Below are 17923 nucleotides of genomic sequence, written 5' to 3'. Positions count from 1 at the left end.
GCTTGAAAACATCTGATCAGCATCCTCAGTTTTCACGAACTCAGTTTAGTACTTGTTTGATTGCAGCCTTTTTCAGAAGAAAAAGTCAGATGCCAGGGAAAGAGTAGGTTGAAGAGTACACAGGCAGATTTAATATTTTTAATTGGCTAGGCCAAATGCATTTCATCCTAAAAACATTAATTTGACAGGAAATCTAGTGGCTATAAGCTCTGAGAATCCATGAGAGACCCATGAGGTGCCAGAAAACTGAAAAATGAGAAATGAAGAGCTGATCTTCCAAAAAGGAATTTGGGGAAGTCCTTGAACAGTCAGCTTAACTTCAGTTCTAGAGAAATTACACAGCTTGTAGATAGCGGAGAAACAGCAGGTGTCATGTACCTTGTCTGCAGGTCTTTGACACCGTTTCATGTGACACTATCTTAAGAAACCTATGGCAACTGGACAAAACTATTGCAGAGCAATAACTAAGCAATTAACTAAGAGCAAAAACAGCTGAAGAGAACTCAAAGACCAGTTATCAGTGATTACTTGTCAAAGACATACCAGGAAGCTTCTGCCAAGGTCTGTTCAATGCTTTTGCGAATGACGTGGATGATGGTATAAGGACTACTCTTACCAAAAGCTGCAGCTGACACAAAGCTAGGTACTGCAGTTATGTTGTAAAACAGGCATAGAATTCAAAATGTGAGTATAAAATGTTATAAGTGGTCTCTATAGAATATAAATACTGATAAGCTCACAGAATGATATAAAACAGGAATAACCAACAGCACAAATACAGAAAGGGGAAGAAGTGGTTAGGTAGCAAGTCTACCTGTAAGTTACAGTGGATCACAAGCTGAACACAGGTTAACACTGTAATGCTGTTGGGTTAAAGGCAAGTATCATACTAGAAAGTACGAACAGAAGTGTGGCCTGTCAGATACATAAGGCAATCCTTCCATTCTATGCAGATTAAGTCTCAACTGGAGAACTCTAGCATCACATTAGGTGCAGAAGGTTCTGCACTTCAAGAAACATATGGACTACCTGGAAAAATCCCAGAAACAGGTCTCTGTGCGATGGGGAGAGGTCAAGGAAACAGTATTGTTATATCTGCAAAAGAAAAGACCATGGTAAGAAAGGAAAATGGTTTTCAAACATTAAAAATGCTACTGGAAAAAGAAGTAATTCACTGGACAAAAATTAACATGCTTAAATTGCAACGGGAAGAATCAGATTAGGAAATGCTTTTTAATGATAAAGACATAGAAACAGCAGATTAAATGACGAGAGATTGTGGATGAAAGAACAAGTGACAGGACTAAAAGGGAGATGGAGAACATGACACATCTCAAATCTTATTTATTACAATTCCATAAACTAGATCTGATACATAAAAGCATATTTTTAATACAGGGCCTTAATCCAAAGAGATATTACACAGGTTCTTACACTACAAAAATTCCTCAGTCTTTTTTATAGTAAAATACCAGGTCCAGGGGCAAGTTTATAGAGCTCCTATGTTCATTGCAAATTTAATATTCCTCTCAATTTGAGTAACATCTAAGCCATAAACCAGAAGAAGCAAAATCTTTAAACTCAGCTGCAACTCACCTGTGGAACATGATTATCAAATTTCTAGTCAGGAAACAAGAGGTACTGTTGATGGCTCACTGTCAGAAGAACCAAGAACATAAAGACTAAGCACACAAAAAAGAATTCATCTTGAGATCTGCTATGTGTACAATTGTAATTTAACCTCTTTATGGTAATGGATCATTGATATTTAAATTGGACTGCCAGCAAATTGCCTATTCTATTCAATCACCCCTTTTCAACCCAAATGCTACTCAACATCATTTCTTTTCAGTTGTAGCTACAGGAAACTCTTAGAACACTAGCTTCAGAATGCTAACACTTTGCTCAGTAAAATTGATTAGGAATATAAAGGTATTTATACAGTGCCCATTTGCTATAGTATCTGAGCATATCATGATCATTAATACAATTGTTCTCCCAATGTCTCTGTAAAGTGCTATTTATCCAAAATTTGTTTACTCTTCACAGAAAACATGCCTAAAATTTTTGCTAGCAACAGAACATTATGTTGATGTCTAAATTGTCAAAAATTAAAGCAGAAAGACAAGAACTGAGCTTTTCTGGGTTTTTCTTTTTTTTTTTTTTTTTTGGCCAATATGTAAGAAATAATCTCTTAAATCTAATCTCTTGCTTAAAAGGACGTGTTCTACTCTTCGTAAGGCAGCCATACATGCCACACAGCCTCCTCTAGAGATAAGTTTGTCGGTAACAGGCTCACTGCAGTCTCCTTCAGGTTGCAACCAAGTTGACCCAGAAGCAAAAAGAATTAAGAAAAATGCTTTTATTCTTGTCCTAGACAATATCAAGTGTACAGCTAATAGTATAATGAAGGAACAGAAGCCAAGTGTACTAAACTTTTAGTGTGACTACAATCTAGCCTTCAAATACAACTTTTCCCTGAAGCTCAGCTTTCCAAACTTTCAAGTCTTCTCAACATAAAAATCATTGGCAAGCAAAACTATGCATTCAGAAAAGCAGGTGCAAAAAGGAATGATAGCCTTACATGTAAAGAGATTAAGAAGGACCAAAACTTCAGCACCAAAGCCAACTGACGGAACACATATGCAGGTTTTGGCAACACACACTTAATAGCACTTTCATATTAAAAAAAAAGAAGAAGAAAAGAAAAAAAAGTACTGTATATTACTATGTACATAAAAAAAATCCATTTTGAAAAAATAACTCATACAAGGGATATTATAAAAATGTGTTTATCCTTAAGAATGGATATGATAATCATATAGAAGTCATCCATCATTTCATAATTCTATCAATCACAAGAATCAGCCAGAAGCTGAGTAATCACTGAAAGACAGACAGCTGTTCTCCAAAATCCAGTCCCAGATGAACATCCTTTCTAAACCAAAAGGGGCATGATAGGGTTAGCCACTTTCAATTAAGTAGTAAGAGAGAAATTGGTTCTTGGAAGACTAAATAGAGAATAGAGAGAAGGAAAAAAAGAAAGAGACAGACAGAAAGAAAATGAAAATAGGGGATATGTCATTCCCAGTCTATAAATATATATTCACATGTTACTATTCCATAATGCAACAGAGCACAGACTACAGGAACTACCTCACTATGAAAGACAGCAATGCTGACTTTATTAGCTTAAATTATTTTTAGAACTGAGAAAAATAACAGCTTCTTATTTAGAATAAATGCCACATCAGAATGAAGAAAAAAAAAGTGTTGCACATAAGCACATTGCTGGCTGCCAACCCTAATGGCACCTTGATTAACACAGCAGTCATTGGTAACAGAGACAAACAGTCTCAACTGGCCATATATAGCAGTTCTGTGACTTACAACTTTGTATTTTTAAATTGGCCTCTCCAGCACCATCCGATAAATCAACACACAAGTCATTAAATGGTTCATTATCCCACTAATATGATTCATTCTCTCTGACAGGAAACACAAGAGATGATGGGCATCTTCTACTTGTAACCATGACTGTCCATCAATATAACAGATTAACTATAAGAGAGAGTTCAGTTTGGTGTAGAGGTCAATGGGATGCTTCACATGTAATAATTTTTCTTCCACAAAGCTTGACCCCTGATCAGGGAATAAAAAAGTATAGATAGAGAGAGGGAGAGAATGTGGTTATCTTGCTGTGTAGACAGCTTTTAAAAATAAAACAATCACTAAATTAAAAAAAAAAAGTGTGACACAGTAGAATAAGAAACATAGCTCTCAGGCACCTAGCTATCTGTTTTCACACATGTGATCAATATAATTAAGACAGATTCTTTCCTTCCTAGGAAAGCTGAAATTAGATGTAGTTTCAAAAGGCAAATAATTCCGGTAGTATCTGACTCTGGCAGTGTCTGAAAATGGTCACCTACAGATGTTTGTCTTCATAGCTTAGCTACCATGCAGTCTGGCACAGCTAGTTGCCTGTTCTTAGAAAAGGCCAAAAGCTACAAACTATGGCAGTATACTACACATCAAAAGTGAGCTACACTGGCAGCATTACACCTGTAGGCTGACACCACACGCATGCTGTCTGTAATCTAACAGGGGAGGGGTCACCAGTTCCTAAGTACTTATTATAATTACTATTTAAGCAAGGAGAAGTCTTAGCCATTACCAGTACGCTAATAGAGTTTCAAATGTCTCCCCAGGCAGTTATAACATGTTCACTGTAGTATCTGAGTATATTAAATATGTTTCTAAATAAAAACACATACATAAAGATTCAAGAGAAATGCAAGCCTGCCTACTGACTACATATGGAAAGAATTCATTATCTGAAGTACATAGGCTTCTGAGAACAAGAGAACAATGGCCAAGTGGGCATAAAACAGCCACATTACACTGACAGCACCAAGTATGATTTTTTTATATGTATTTGTATTTCAGATTGTCCAAAAAAACTGAGACAGCTATAGAAATATCATCACATAATATATTTCTTAGTGAGGAAACTTTACTTTACTAGAAGTCATCTGTTTTATAAAACCATTTGCTAACACATTGCCAAGCCTTGAAGCAAAATGCATTTTGTATCTTCACACAGAGTTACTGTCAGCTTGGCAAAAATCTTCTGCTGTCTTTAACTGAAGAAATGATCACAAAGTACAGATGTGTATGCACATAAAACATACTTCCCTTTTTTGAGTGAAAACATTGAATTCAGATACATTTTTGAGGAGTCAACAGTAATGATATTTAAATTTGTCAGTAGGTCAATAGGAATCAATAGGAATTACCACAGGAATGTCAATAGGAATTACCATACATATATAAAAAACACAAATCTCTATCACTGCCGTGCTACACTTAAGATCACGCAACATACTTCAAGATTAAAGTTCCGTCAGAAAGATAGTTCCTAAACTAAGGAAAAGTAGGAGAAAGCGTGGGACAATCGTAAATTCACAAAAACAATGAACAGTAGCAAGCAGGCATTCATATCTCCATCTGATTCACCATAACCAATAACTGACGATATAGCAACATCTATTACACAATTAAAAAAAGAAAAAAAGACTTGTACAAAGATAGTGTCTTTAACCTTAATCACAGTAGCTCAAAGTTTGCCTTCAAAAAAATGGGAGGATTCTTGCATTGCTTCCCAAGATTTTAATTACAACAAGACAACAAAGTTTGATTTTGTGGGTTTATTCTGATGTCTGAAAAACAGTTAGTAACAATGGCAAAAATACAAGCACTGATTGTACAATACTTGCAGAAGACAGGAAAGACAAGATTTTCCTAAAGATATATGAGTGCTGCGTGAAAACCACAGTGAAAGCCAGAATTTGGGTTAATAAGCTAAGATGTTGTACCAGAACCTTTGGGTGGAACTTTTCACACAAAATTAGATACAGTAAGATGCAAATGATATTTATGAAAATTATTACATGACAGTGATAGTCCTTATGCAAGTTATTTCATACAGTTACAGAAGGGATCAGATCTGTGCCTCAAAGTCAAAACACTTCTAAATTCAGAGATTGTGAACATGCAAGAAAAATAGTGACTTAAGCCTCGATCTTCAGTCTCCCAATAGGAGACAGCCTCCTTCATCTATCTGACCTCCCCACAGGCCAGACAGGCAAAGGAATTTGGGCATGATTTTTAACAATGTTCATGTGCACAAACAAAGGATTTGTTTTTTTGAAACATTTTTTGAAAGTTGAGAGCCCAAGCATTTTCACTAATGCCAGCTGCACTGATGGAACTCCAAATTTCAAGTAATTTGTTGTGTGGATAGCAGATATCAGTTATTAGGCACCTCTGAACAGCTAAAACTGGCCAGAGTGGCAGAACAGCACACTTGAATAACTGGCAAAAACAAGCAGGCATATGGTTTTGACTTTGAAGCTTAACTGAACTGCATTTCTTATGACTCACGGAAGTTTTAACCAAGATCTACTACGGGACAGTACTCAAGAGACCAGAGAGTGGCTGGAGCCTTTGGGAGCCTTTTCCAGTTTCACAAACTCACCACCTGGCTGAACTATGACAAGGTTCAATTTCAAGCACCTAGCTGTGATCACCTTAAGTTAAAATTGGAGATTTGGCTAGCATCACCTACAGCAAAAGTGATACAGTATCCTTCCTGGTACCAACAAATACAACAGTAATACACTCCCTGTGACTACCCAAGGAAATGAATGTCATGGACTGCAGCATTTTTATGAGCTAGCAGTTAGATGCAATTTGTACGTTGTTTGTTCATTAGGCTGAATAAAAAGAACATAAGCTGATGTTCAAGCTGCAGCTCTATTCTCTAACCAGTTAACAGAGATCTCCATTCAAGTCTAAAGCACTCTGGCTGGCAAGCATCATTCTACATTTATCACAGTTTACAACAAAATAATTTATTTTTCTTAATTTGTTTTAAGCTTCTTAATTGATAGAGCACCCAAATATAAAAAAGAAAGGCAGTAAAAAGATCCTAGAAGTAGAAAGAAGGATATTTAATGGTTTAGTTATATTAAACTATATCCAAAACAAAGTAAGAGAATCGCCAAAGAAGCTTTGACAATTTTCAGCAACTGTTAGTGTTGCTTCACACAGGCAAGCACAAACATCTTCACTAGTGATTGGCAAAACACTCCTGGAGCACTTCTGGAATCCTGATTATTTTGCAAGGACGTGAACAGTCTTCAGCTGATGTTGGTCTCAGCTGACTTGCAAATTACTGGGAACCAATAGGTTTTTGTGATTAAAAAAAAAAAAAAAAGAATCACTGTACATTACAGTAATACACTGCTGGATAATGATGCAGTCACAAATGATCATGTTGTCATGAAGACTTACAATAAAATTCTGGCCTCTCTGCAATGAATAGCAGAACTCCTGTTACCCTCAGAGGGACCAGCTCACTTCATTCTGACAAATATGCACCTGGTGTAAGGGACATAAACATACTTTAACTTGGCCCTTAAGAAGTGTTAAGAAATGGCAGTTGCAGTTAAAGATGCCTTAATTCTTCTGGGGGGAAGGTTAGCTCTGTAGTGAGCATTTTGAGATTAATTATTTGGGAACAGAGACTGCAGAGAAGTGGAAGGATTTTTGACATTTTTGAAGAAAGCGCAAGCATACATAATACAGCTCTTCCAAAGCAGATAAATTTCTCTATCTTTCCTCCATCCGCAAAGATTTTCACAGACCAGTAAAATAAGGTATATAAACACACATATGAAAACCTTTATTTTATCGTGAACTTTCATAAGGATACCCAAGGATATTTGGGTAACTTTAATCCTAATACTGAAAAGATACCTGCGTGATTCCCTCCTTCCCTAAGATACAATACAATGTTTGCCTTGACAAAGACTTTTTTTATTCTTCTGATTCATTCCAGGGAGACTATTTTTTTTTTCCAGCAAACTAAAGCAAATACGGTCTCTCCCATGGACATACCACAGGACTTTTATAAACTATTTATGCAAATGACCACTGAACTGGGAATGGTTCTGCGCTGGAAACAGACATCTTTCATAAACCAGGATGCACAGAACTAAGAAGTAATAGGAACTCTTCTGCTTCTGTTTTCTCGACATTCAGTTTAAAAGAAACCATAATTTTCCACTGGCTTCTAATTCAGTAGACAAGTAACTTACAGCCAAACTGTCTCATCAAAATATGCATTATTGATACCGCTACTGCTTAACCCACATTCTTTCTGGGAGATTTACTTTAGCCTTCAAAATTGGCTCAGTGAAAGAAATTAAATTGATCTCTCCTGCAATTTCAAGCATGTTTTTCTTTTCTTTTTTTTTTTTTTTTTTTTTTGCACAAAAGGTGCTACCTGTCAGATTTCTGCCTGTTGACTTAAAAAAAACCCAAAAAAACAAAAAAACAGAGACCTCCAAAGGTAAGACTAGGAGCTATTTGTACATGGATTCTCACAAACTTTCTACCTGAGGTAAGCCAGCCTGCACTTCTGTACGCACACAAGCATTTGTTTTATGTAAACAGATACATTCCAAGCTTATCTAGCATCAGCCTCCAAATACTCACTGGTGAGCAGGCAGACTGAACTTGCCTATCTGCAAGGCTTTGGCTAAGGACCGATTGCCTCACTACCTTCCTTGTTTTCAAGTGTACAGCTTCCAGGGAATCTTGCTTCCTATGCTCTGGTACGAACAGTTCTACTCCAAAAAGCCAGGTTACCTTTCCTTTCCTCAGTTTTTCCTTCCCACTTCCATTGAGTGTTTCCTTGAGAGAAGTGAGGAAAGTTGTTGTTCTGGTTCAGGGTTTGTCTTTCTTTGTGGGTTTTTAGTTGCTGTTGTTGTTGTTTTAAAAACAAAACCCCTGAATTCCCAGAATTCCCTTGTCCTTAAGATAACATAGGTGTTTTAACAGAAGCTCAAACTTACAAAGGCAGAGCCCTCCATCACCGCAAGTCAACTTGACAGAGTTATTTAAGTATGTCTGACTATTCTTATGCTTAATAATAAGTAAATGCCTAAGTTCTGGATTGGAATAGGTGTGTTCAGCATCCTATAGGATCAAGCCTGGAATCCTTGAAACTAAATCAAAGCTAGTAAGGAGCTTTCCAGGCATTTCATCACTTTGGTTCTTCAAGATAGCATATAAGAATTTTGGGGGGTTTCTTGACATATGCTGTACTATTTTATTCCTTGGATTTTATTTTAACTATACTTTGCACTTCAGATTTTTGAAAAAGGCATTTCCAGTAAGGTTTTAATTTTAAATGTCAATGCATTCTAAGCAGTTCTGCACTTCCATAAAAGCTTTGATTTCAACTTTATCCTGCTCACGAAGTATTCCCTTGGAATTAAATGGAAGTGACAGCATCAGAGTTGGTCATAGATAATGTATTTTGAAAGAGATTACATAACTGGTATTATATTTAATTAACAGATGTCTAAACACAGATCTGTCTTTCTAGATTCAGTTAAAGAAAAACAGCCTTATGGCATACCTTTGCAAACCTATCTTCCTACAATTGGGAAAAATATATCTATAAAAGCAATGACATATTCCTCCAGTGCAGAGACACTAACTTTCTGTGAAACTAAAGTGCATGAAGTGAAATAAATAATCATAGGATTAACAACTTTGAAGGACTCCTAATATGCAAAATTATTTCATTCAAATTGACAGCAGTTAAGTTTCTCTCTCAACATGGAACTAGCGATGGAGAACTGTCAGAGGGTGGGGGATTCCAGTCTCAACAACTAATCAGGATTCAAATACTTAATAGAAGTACTGGAATTTTTTGCCACTACAGAGAAGTGTGTCTGGAAAGAGTGCTCAAACAGGACTCCCCATAAGATTCTCACTAGACCAGACATGCTGAGAATAGAAAACAAAGCCCCACAACTTTTCTGGGGGTTTATTTCAGAAACTTAACATCCAGTCTTGGCTGAACTTTGGTGAGCAGACAGACATGAAAAATAGCATCCCTATCTTAAAGTAAAAACTTTGCAATTCAAAATAATTTCTTTTTAATTTCAAATGGAGATGAACTACTGATTATTGTATAAATCACTTCCATTTACACATCATTGACATGAACAGTCTGTTGCATCACCCTGGGACAATGTCAGCATTCCTTACTGCAAAGGCACTAGCAATCCCCAGAAATGATGGAAGAGATTTTCCCATGTCCAGCTAACCTTTACTTTATTGAATAAGCAAAAGTGTTCAAAGTGTCATCATTTTTCCATATTCATTCTTCTGAAATATTTCATCTTTCCACCTTGCCCCCCACCCCCGCAAAGTAAATCTTAGGTGCGGTGAAAGAGAAGTTAAACACCTGCCCAGTCTCCTGAAAAAAATGGTACTTAAAGAGATATTAAAACTTCCTACAAGCATTGAATGTCACCCTGAGATTAGAGTGTCGGTAAATAAAGCAGGAAGAGAGACAAAGTGAACCAGGATGTCAGTCTGACATCAGTAACAACCTACAATCTTGCTAGTCTGCATTCGGCAACGTGCAACCAGGATGAGAACGAAAGAATAACTAGAAGTGCTTGGTGAATTTACCAATCCACATTGTGCTAGATTAATTAAATACCCTTCTTTGAAAAGATTACTGATTACCCAGAAATACATGGGTCTAATTCCCTGAAGAAATGTCAAATGGGAAGTTATTAGCTACAACAGACAAGATGGAAAGGAATTAGATAGAAGAGATAGCTAGCAAGAAGAGAAATCATTGTTCCAGAGAAAAGTTATCCTAGAGGAATTCTAGTAGTAAATTTTGGAATTTATATCATTGAATGTTTTAATTAATAATATTCATTGGCACAAGAACTGGACTTTTGCATACAAAATTTACTAGTGGCATAAAAATGGAAGCCACCATCGGTTCAGAGAAGGCTCAGATCATCAGACAGGAAGAAATTCACAATACTGAGGACTGAATTAAAAGGGATAACAAAATGCAGTATCATTTATCTAGGAAAAATAACAAAAGCTTCAGCTGTAAACTAGGACCATATTGTTTTGAAGCACCTAAGGAGAACATTAGCATATGACTGTCTACAAAGGACTCTGGTCTGCCAATATGGTGTTTCAAAAAAAGAATGCATCTGCAAAGTATTTCCAGGAAATGTAAAGAAATATACATGCTGCTCTACATGGCACTACTGAATATTCATGCAGACTATCCAAGGTTTAAGAAAGATTAGTTCTAATTGAAAATAGGTACTGTAAGATGATACACTGAAGAGCAAGTCTTCTCTCACAAAAGTACAAAAACAGTTTGTCATGGTAAAATAAGCTCTGTGTTCAAATACAATATTATAAACAATCATACACACACATGTACATCAAAGAATGGGGACACACACACACACACACACACACACACACACACAGACAGAGATATAACCTAGCTACGAAAAGGGAAGTTTGTAGGCACCAGTTCAGGAAAGTTCTGAAATAACTTTCAGCTTTCTGAAATAGCTTTTTCTGAAAGTAAAAATCACTACTGGTTTTTAAATGGCTCTTAATCAGTTTGTTAATAGATGATGCGACAAGGCTGCCTGCAGTCACAGGGTACAAGACTTGATAATCCAGGAGGTCATTTCCAGACCTATGCTCCTAATAGCCTGTCAGGCTTTGTATACACGTGTGCATGCACACACATGCAAACACTTTCTGTACCTTCAAGAAGAAAAAACTCCTTCCATTCCTCCACAGAACTTAACTTTTAAACTCTCAAATTGGGGGTGATGGGAAACAGTTCCTCCTGGTGCAACTGGTGCAAATTGACAGAACTGACCTTTTCACCTACTGAATATGTTTCATTAAAATAGTTTAATATTATCATTATTAGATAGGAAAAGTCACTAAGAGAAAGGCTGGCCACCTCTGGATAAAGCAAAACCTGTTCTCCCTGACTAACCACCCAGACAGAGCTTCAGCAATTGGTTTTCAAACTTATAGTGTGCAAATTATATTTTGTTTCAGTGAGAATTTGGAAGGAGAAAAAGGTAAAAATCATCTTCATAAAACACTAAGTATCAGGAAAGAGAAGAAAAGGTAATGAAAAAAAAAATCACAAATGACCCAAGTTCAACATGTCCTATTTTTTTTTTTTACAAGAATCTAAAATAAGTTCTTCATTTTTCATAAACATATATTTCCTTTGCCAAAATATAAAATTTTTACTAAACAAGATGGGAGAACAAGTACACTTTTACTCAAAATAATGTAATATGTAAATGAGAAGAATAACATTTATGAAGTTTCAGATTTTAACATTTAACATTTAGGTATGCTGAGTATCAAGTTTAATATACTATTTCAGTAGGCCTTTTTTCCAATATGACTGGCTTTTCTGATCAGAGATGTATATACTCCTGCATCTCTTTTCATTAAATACTGGCAAGTATCAAATGCACTATAAATAATTTCACAGAACTCTGTTCAAAAAAGTTGAGGCTGGGAGTGCTCTAGTACTGAATTCCAAAGGTTTGGGTGCCTTTAATCTAATATATAATACTGCAATGCATAGAAAATTAGTCAACTACACACAAACAAATAAAAAAACCAAAAATATATTGCAGTTGTTTTCAAGCACTTTGACTTGAAACACTACTGTTTTCCAAAATGTTAACTACACTGGAAACATCTCATAACCTCATAAAAATAGACGCAATTTCCAAGTGCAACTACTTGACATACAAAACAAGTTTGTGTTACTATAGCAACATTCTCACACTTGCAGACTTCTGTTTATTTTAAACTGCGAACCTTAACATTGCATGTGCGTACTTTCACACAAACACAGTTCTGGAGTAACACCATTCCCACAGAAGCCAACAGAGAGATTCAGTACTGAAACAGAGTTTCGCCTATGGAAAAAATCCCATCTGCTAATTCATGTCAGCAGTGTATTTAGCATATATGTGTATAGAATACAGAATATGAGATAATCCAACCTCTACCTCATTTCTAACTGCTGCTATGATGAAACAGTAATAACAATCAACAGACTGATTACTGGGCATACACATGCATGCAATATGTGTGCATCTCAGCATAAGTTCTTCTGGTGTAGCTGGACAAATAATAATTTGAAGGTTATATCTCACATGCGAGTGAACATGGTTATCTTTAGAAGGAAACTGCTTAAAGCCAGTTATGTTTGTTTATTTTGTGTTTTGTCCTTATTTAGATGCAGGTTTGTAAGCTGTTAAAAAGAAGGGGAAGTTTTATACCAGAGTGCCTTCTAGTGGTTAAGGAGCTACAAACCTCAGGTTGAAACAGAAAGTGTAACACTTACTACATAGTTATCCAACAAATGAAATCAACACAAAAATGTATAGATGACCTAATGTAAATATTTGTTGCATGTCTGAACAGCAATTTTCCACGGCAATGCTAGTTATAAATAGAAACATAATTTAGGAATGAAAAGAGATTATTTACCCAATTAACATGAAAGAGTAAGACAGGACAGAAAATACACTGTTCGGCTTTGGGAAAATATTTTGTCTGAATGGCAAGCTTATGCCAGCTGGTAAGTATTAGCAATGCCATGAGTTAGTTTCATTGAACAACTCCATTAGCAGCATTTATCAGAATGATGTCTAAACGTAAAAGCCATATATCAAAAATGTAATAGTGACTTTTTTTAAAAACAACAAAAAAAAGACACACAGAAGTCTATACTTGGATCTGCTTAACATCTTTCAGACTGCTACCTGTCCCTACAGTAGCTAAACATCTAACAGACCACTGCACTGAGCTCAGAAGGGCCAAGCATTACAGAAGCTATAGCATCACATGCTAACAGCCTTCCAGTTTGTAGCACACTCACACAATGACAACTGCAGCCTAGGGATCTCAACCACACACTTACAACGAATATGGTAGTCTTCATTTCTCACTTCCTCCAAATTGTTCTAGTTTTAATAGATTAGTTCCTCTTTACTCATTTCTCCCTCAGAAAGGGGAGAAAAATTTTCTTTTCTTTCTACACAACTTTCTTTTTTAGAACAGTAAATAAAAGCTAGCTGGCGACTGTGCCGGCCACCTCACTTATTTTACACATACCCTAAGCCAACCAATCTTTCATTGCTAGGGGTCTTACTTCATCTAAAGGAAATTACACACACAGTAACAGTACAATCATGTTATCTAAATATCCCTCCTCCTTTCTTCCTGAAAGACTTGCCATGTTTTGAAGTTGTATTTTGGAGGTAAGATTCTCACATTATGATATCCAGTTAACTAGTTAAATCCCTGTTTGTTTAGACTTTTCCTAGGAAGAGAAGTCCCAACTGTGAACCAGCGAACGGATACTGTTGACTCCTATTCAGAACTGCCAAATAGGGGAGTTAATCATTGGAAAGGGCCATAGATCGGGGCAATTGCTGTAGCGCATTCAGCTAGTTTGTGACCACCTCCAGGCTGTAATACTTTAAATGAAGCTACAGAAAACAAGACCAACAATCAGACACACACAAAACATAATTTTGTAAAAAACCTTCTCAGGCATACCAAGCACTATTAAGCTGGCAATGAGTCCTTAACAGTCTACAAAAGTGAGTATTACAAACAAATAGCAAATGACAACCAGAAATTCCTGAGATATAAAGCTGCCTGAGCAGGTAGAAGGTAAATTGTCACTGTTCAGGGATCACTGCGCTCTTCTTGGCCTATCAAGCCCTTCTGTAAGATGTTTTGCAGAGACTTTACAGTAAGACTCTATATGAACTGCAGGTTTAGACCACTGGCTGCTACATGTAATGACGGTCTTTTCACTAACGGCAGTAGACTCTGGAACAACCCTCTAGCTTGAAAAGTTACAGGAAGAAACAGAAGCTACTGGCGAGGGAAAGGAAGGGGGAGGGAAGGGAGCTGCCTGTTCAAACAGATCTGTGCATCTTCACCTAACCTCTGGGCTACCTCACCAGCACAGTACCACACTGAAGTCACTTCTCCAAACAGCTTTTTCTTTTCTGGCAGGGTAACAGACCACTGTACAGAAGGCGGCAGGAAACTGTGCCACACCCAGAGAAAATTGTACAAGTTTGTGCACTGAACTGAGGGTAAATTCATTTGAAGGTTTCATATGCGCTTCAGGAAATGTTTAACGGTTACAGAAAATCTAGGGAGTCCCATTCAGATTACACAGCTGAAAATTAAAAAAGACTCGAAGCCAAATGCAAATTCATTTCTATACAAGACAGATTAACAGGCCACACTTTCCAAAATCACTACTGTGACTAGTAACCAAGTTAGCATATACGTATCACTGATAGTTATCTAAGTCCAAAATAAATGCTGCTATTACCATACTTCCCAATGAAGCCCTCTCAATTGCGCTTGCTTTATTTCTCTCAGATAATGTTGTGATTAACTTACTTACGTTTACTGAAAAACATAACAGGAAAAAACTCTAATAATTAAGGGAATTACACATGTAGATACAAATTCATAATTGTAAACACCAACCAAAATACTAGTCCTGCCGGAGCGCCCTCAGGCAAACTGTGAGCAAACCGCCTCAGAGGCAGAAGAGGCGCGTCCCCCTCTCTCCTGGGGCACCACCACCACCCACAGCCCCGCAGCACTTCCCTCACCAGCGCCCCTCGGTACCACGTGACGCTCTCTCCACACACAAATTTAGGCAATTTACCTAAAACCTCGCAGCGCCCCCAGCGGCGTCCGCGGGCACCGCACAGCCCCAGCGCCCCGCCGCCGGCTGCAGGAGCAGCTGCCGGCGCCGCCTCAGCCCGGCCCGCCACAGCGCCCGCCGCGCGCGGCGCCCGGGAACCTTCTGGAAGCCGCGGGCTGCGCCTGGGCGCGCGGCCGCTGTGACGGTCCCCGCGCGAGGCGGCCGTTTGCGAGGCGGCCGCCGCCGCCATCTCCTCTTACCGCTTCAGGGCTGCCTGCCCCACGGCTGCTTACCCGCTTCCTGGGCACGGTGCCGGGTAAGCCCCACTTAACCCCAGCTGGGAGCGGTAGCGGGGAGGCTGTGTCTCATCAGTGCGGATCCTCCGCCAGGCGCGGCAGCCGCCTGCGCAGCCCGGGCCCTTTAAAGGCTCGGCGGCGCCCGGCGGCCTTGGTGCGCCGCGGATCCGCCGCGCTCAGCGTGCAGCGGGGGCCGCACTGAGTGCGACCTCGCGTTGGGGACTGTAAGAGCTCTGCTGGCTGTGTTCTCCCCTTGCATGCTGATTCTCTGCAAACCTCCGTTAGGAAAGGAGGATCTGGTACCCCACGCACCTCGGGTCACCGTGGGAGCTGCATCCAGCTGCCCCACGCGTACAGAAGCCAGGGCCACTGCAAGCCCGGCAGTGGATGTACCGTGTCACCTCACACCAGTTCGCACTGGCCTGTTAGGAGCCATGAGGCTGTAACAAGCCGCTGCGTGCTTTGTTGCAAACAGTTCAAGCAGCCCAACGCAGCCCTTGTGTGGACTCACTCTGTAGCAAGTTTCAGCTTTGGGCCCTACCTAGTCACAGAGGAAAAATTCAGTTTACACCAGTGAGGCTACTCATACGTGCAAAATCAAGTGCTGCACAAAGTGAAGCCTGATGTAAATAGTATATTTAGCATGCAGTTAATTTCATTGAGACTAAACAGAAACTTTAACCAAAGAAGAGACGTGCCACTGCAATATGATGCATTTCATTATATGCGTTGTTTCTTGAACAGCTATCAAAAAGCCAAGTTACCAGGGTAAGTGCTCTCCTATCAACTTAACATCAGTAATGGAAGGTGTAGCCCACCCCAAGGCAGAGTAAGCTTTGCGGGACCACCCAAACCCTCAATGTACAGCCAGCTACCACTGCAAATGGTACGGGCCCTACAGGGATATACTGTCGTTTTCAGGCCTACAAAAATGACAGGACGTAATAAAGGAAAGAGACCAAATAAAGCATCAGAAAACAAGCGCAGGCTTCTACTCCATTAAAGAGATTTGCATAATTGCAGTCAAGCTCAGCATGTCTGCACTGGAAACCTAAGCCAGTTCAGGTATTGCCCTACCTTCTACTTTGGCAATAGTTGTGTGGATAGGCCTGGTCCTCAGCAGCATCCTCTTGCAGGAGTTGAACTGAGTTTTCATCACACCATTCAGTTTCCACAAGTATTCCTCTCTCCTCTGAAAGCACCTTCTGGTGAATTCATAAATGCAAGAGGTCTTCAGTGTATAAACGCTCCTGAATTGCCTGCTGACATATGTAGTTAAGTGGATCTGACCATACACAGTAATTTCAGGTTAGCATTAATTAGTACACAAAGCCAAGAGAAATACTTAATATATGAGCACACTCACAATTCCATTCTCTCCATTCCACTCTGTTCATCAGGAAAAGAATTAATTTTTACTCCCCCGCAGTGATGTACGTACTGGTGGTAAGATATCCCTTCTAGCTACAGAAAGGATACCAAGATGTTTTACATATCATGGGCAAATACTTCAGTGAAAGGAGAGTAATTTTCTAATCCTGTTTCAGTTTCTCCTCTTTCTTTCAATTTATTTGTGTGTTCCCTTTCATCCGCTCCCCCAAGAAAATATTTTGATTCATGTTTAGAATATGTTATATAAAGCAAAAGAGAAGGTGTTCAAGGTTTTCTTTACATGGATAACATTTAAATGAAGATTAATCCAAACTGAATTTTTCTTTAGTTCAACTGCCAAACAGGAAAAAGTCTATTCTTGTTCACATTTGTTGAAAGCTGTAGAACAAACAGGGAAGCTGCAAAAAATGGCTATGTTGGACCTGCAAAACTGCTTTCTGGGAATTATGAACTCAGCACAGGCCAAACTTCTCTTTCTTGCTTCTTTTCACTGTACAGTTTCAAGAACAACTTTTTTTAAAAGTTATTAAAATAATTTTTAGAATGAAGGGCTCTTATCTCAAGCTACAGTGGCTTGACCACCAGAAAAATAGTTATTAATGAGTGAGCTTGTGGAATTTGTGACAGATTTCTTAAAGCTTCCTGGTGAAAAAGGAAAGGGGGAGGGATGGGGGGGCCAAGCAATCCCTTCCATTCTACAGACTGCTGTTGCCTCGGCTATTTTGTAGAGATGCTAATTCCTTAATAATTTATGCTGTATGTGGATCTCCAGGAGACATTCTTGCCCTGTTTTATAGATTAATCTTTTTCCTTTTTGATGCATTTCGTATCAATAAAGACATCCTTCTACTGATATACTAAGTTTTGAGGAAGAGGTCATTAATTTAATAGATATGCATATTCTTGAGCTTCACTTCTGTTTGACACCTTGTTTTTATATTTCATATACTAACAGCAGGTAAGCGTAATGGTAAAAAGTGCAGGAACAAGGCAATGTTGTGGCAGATTGAACTGTGGTAACAATTACTTCGCAGAGTGTACTAGTATTTTGGGATCATTTAATTTCAAATCCAAACATGTCTTCTGA

This window comes from Dromaius novaehollandiae, chromosome 13, assembly GCF_036370855.1.
Source record: "Dromaius novaehollandiae isolate bDroNov1 chromosome 13, bDroNov1.hap1, whole genome shotgun sequence".
Classification (NCBI taxonomy): Eukaryota; Metazoa; Chordata; class Aves; order Casuariiformes; family Dromaiidae; genus Dromaius; species Dromaius novaehollandiae.
The sequence above is the reverse complement of the archived record's forward strand: the minus strand, read 5'-3'. Positions refer to the sequence as shown.